The 3,573-nt window shown below is 43.1% G+C and overlaps 1 pseudogene; it reads right to left on the reverse strand.

Annotated features, from left to right (window-relative positions):
• Window positions 1–2,539: 2,539 nt before the first annotated feature.
• LOC105295268 lies at window positions 2,540–2,835 on the reverse strand (annotated as a pseudogene).
• Window positions 2,836–3,573: the final 738 nt, after the last annotated feature.

Raw genomic sequence — 3,573 nt, forward strand, 5'->3', positions numbered from 1 at the left:
CTTACTATTCCATCTTTATTTTATTTTTTCCCTATCTCTGTTTTTAGTTTGATATATTGCATGTATTTGTATAAAGCCAACTCAAATCCTTTGGGAAGTAAAATGGGAAAATAAATAAGCAAGGCTTCTTTGGATTGTCTTTTAATAGCCTGAGTATGCATCATTATTTGGCAAGAAGAACTGGAGCTGACTGGTATCCTTTGTCAAATGACTGATGGAGTAGCCGTGAGCCTTGCTTTTAAGTAGGAAAACAATTTTTAAACGTGCCCAGTGGTCTGCCCCTCTCAAAGCTGAGTCTTTTCTTTTCTTTTTGATTCCTTCCTGTCCAAACTGCTCTACTAGCCTTTTAAAAAGGTTAGTGATTTACCATCTCTCTTTAAGTTTATAAATGGTGTCAACTAGCTTCTACATTTATGAAAGTTAAAATGAGAGAAAATAAGGAAAATTGATGAAACATTGTACTCCAGTTTGCCAAAATAAAGCCCCCCCCCCAAAAAAAAGTGATTAAATTAAAACGTGTGCTTATCTGGTAGGTTGCGGAATCCCTATCCCCGTGGCTTAGACGATTAGCACAGACAACTTCCATGAATGGATTAGGTGCAATTTAATAATGTCCTTAGGAGAAATTTCTGACCCATCATCAATCGATGTGTATTTATCAAGTGTTAAAAATATTATTCTCAGCTCCCAAGGGATTGCAAAGATAAATAACTCCATTTCTTGCCCTCCAAGAGCCTCCACTGTGGGGGTTGGGAGGTGGTGGGTGTGGAGAGGTAGACAGAAAGATGAGTAGACACATATATTATAAGGCAAAATGAGAGAGATGCCACGAAGAGGCATTTGTGAATGCAGAAGAGGAGAGGGTCTGATATGGGGGCTGGCTTCATGGAAGAAGAAGCTTGTCATTCTACATGGGCAACAATAACAAAGAACCAATGCAGCCCATTGAGGTTCACTGTAGAGATCCTTGAATTCAGGGTAGAGATGTTTATTCTCAAATTTTTAGTAAGAGGATGGGGTCACTGAAAAAATTGCAACTGGAGATTGGTGTGTTAACCTGACAGCAAAGAAATTTTTATTTAATTTTATTCAGATACCACATACTTCTAGATTAGGTTTTGTGGTGGCTTATGACAAAATCATAAGACTATTTTTTGAAAAAGAAGTAGAATGAAAAGCATAAGTCCCAACTTACACTCCTGCAAACTGGTAATGAACCAGTCTATTCTTGAGCAATCATGGCCTTGTTTTGATTCTACGAAGTACATACGTAATTTGAATCATGGAGAGAGGTAACCAGAAGTCAAACACCATGTTTAGAAAGGCAGTTCCCTTCAGCCAAGTAACGTGACATTTTAACCTCCCTGCTTTTATTTGGATTGCCTGGGTCCACCTCCAAGACGGGTACAGACATTTTAAGAGTATTGTTACACAACAAGCCTTCTTTGACTTTACTGAATTTTCCCTTTGACTCACAGCTTTCTTGACACAACCAAACTCCCTATCATGAATAGCCCTCAAATTAAATTGCCTCCTTCACTTCTCCAGCCCCTAAAGTTAAGGAAACGATATATTTCTAATTTCTCTTTTTGATTCTTATTCTCAAGCCAAAACTTCTGCTCTAGTTATATTGTCAATGTGGCATTTTATGTTTCCAAAATGTCTGTATGGCTTTCTTATAAAATAATACCTCTATTAAGGAAAAGGATAATTTCAGTAACATTTTCTTAGCAGACATTTTATTAGGAGAGGGGGAAAATAACAAAGGGGTAAAGGGGGAGGTAAGGTTTGGGAATTAAGGCCGGAAGTTTGATACAGAGACATCATTAAATAGGATCTAAAGTGCTGTCACATGTACGATCATGTATGTATTTAGGATTCTTGAGGTCAAAGATAGGCAAGGTAGGAACCAATGTGAGGAGGCAGGAAGGAGGTGCGTCTGTCTGGAGGTAGGGAAGTGAACAGGAGAGGCTGAAAAAGAGGCAAGAGTTTCTCCTCTCATCGGCTGTCTTTTGGTTGGAGGAGCAGAGGACTCTCAAGCTCTGGTTCCCTATCCCAGGGTTCCCTAAGGAACAAGCAATCACCATAGGTCTGGGGCAGTTCCAGGAGCACTTACTGACCCAAGACCATTGCCCTGAAAATAGAACACCTCCTTCCCTACCTACCAAGACCTAAAACCCCATTAAGAAGAGAAAAGCCTTTCCTTCCAGTTAATGATAGAAGGCTTAAGGTGCAAAGCCTGGCAGGGTAACTCTTTTTGTAAATAATCTGGTTACCTGATCCTGGCTGCAAGGAACTGGAGACTCACCTAGGAGTGGGCTATCGAGTGAGGGGAAGAAGCATTTGGAAGTAGAGAGTCTACAACAGAAGAAGACCTGGAATGCATTACAACTCTGTGGAGTTACCCTGTTATCTCCAGTGGCCCTGGGACAGAACACTCTGTGCCTGGGGTTGGCCCAGGGAAGGCAATGCTGGGTCACATGACCCCTCCCTTTTCTTCCTTACGTAAATTCACCCTTTTACTGTAGCCAGCGGTGTTTCAAATGGGGAGTTTCGACTGGTCTCTCAGTTCCTTCAGTCACCTGATGCCTGACTTCACTGTGCTGGCAGAAGTGGTGCTGTTGTCGGTCCAGGCACCACCAGCTGCTGCTCCACGCAGGAACCCCAGTGGCAGAGCCCCACAGCTCGTCTCTTCATTTTGGTTTTGCCACAGAAGGAGCGAGGGTACTTGGCATGCCAGCCAATTTTAATCTTCTTCACCATTTTCCTGAGCGAGGTACCATAACGAGTCCCGAATTTGCTGATGATTTAAACCCTCTTGGTGTGTTCAGCCATGTCTCTGCAGGTGGCCTCCAATCCCAGAGAGAAAGTGATCCCTTTATTGTAATGTCAACCAATCACTGTATGAATTGACTGCATCCTCAGGAGACTGGGTAATAAGGTAACATAAAATTTGCTATTTTAAAAAATGACTTACTGGTCACATAGAGTTACTAGTATTTCAGTCATCAAAACATTAATACACAGACTCAGAAAAAGCAGAAACTGGGCATACATCCAGTTTGGGCACTGTATGGGGACATGGGCAGGATCAAGATGAAAATTCTTAGGGAGCAATCCCACCCACTATTCTCTGCTTTGCCAGCCAAAGATGATGCTTTCCTCTATACACCAACTTCCCCACCTTAGAAAGGAGCTGCTTGCTTCACAGGAAACCTCGCTGTCACTGCACCCCTGTGAGGTATGTATTGTTCTCCTGGTTAGGCAGCGGTCAAGGTACTGTCTTGAAGCCATCCCACTGCTAAGCAAAAAGCTGGGGATGAAACCAGGCCTGTGAAACTGTAGAACCCACACTTCTGACCTCGGTGCATACTCTGGGACCTCCCTTGTTCCCCCAGGGCTGGAGGAGCCAGCACAGCCATCTCTGGGAGAAGTCTACCTCCACCTCCTCCCCTGCCCCCACCTCCCATACACCAGCAGAGGGAGGGTTTAGCTTGCATCTTGAATATCATTTTGCTCCCATGAGCCAGAATATTTACCAGAGCCCTAAAGCGGCTGGAGGCAAAGTAACTC

Source organism: Pteropus vampyrus, unplaced genomic scaffold, assembly GCF_000151845.1.
Source record: "Pteropus vampyrus isolate Shadow unplaced genomic scaffold, Pvam_2.0 Scaffold101, whole genome shotgun sequence".
Classification (NCBI taxonomy): domain Eukaryota; kingdom Metazoa; phylum Chordata; class Mammalia; order Chiroptera; family Pteropodidae; genus Pteropus; species Pteropus vampyrus.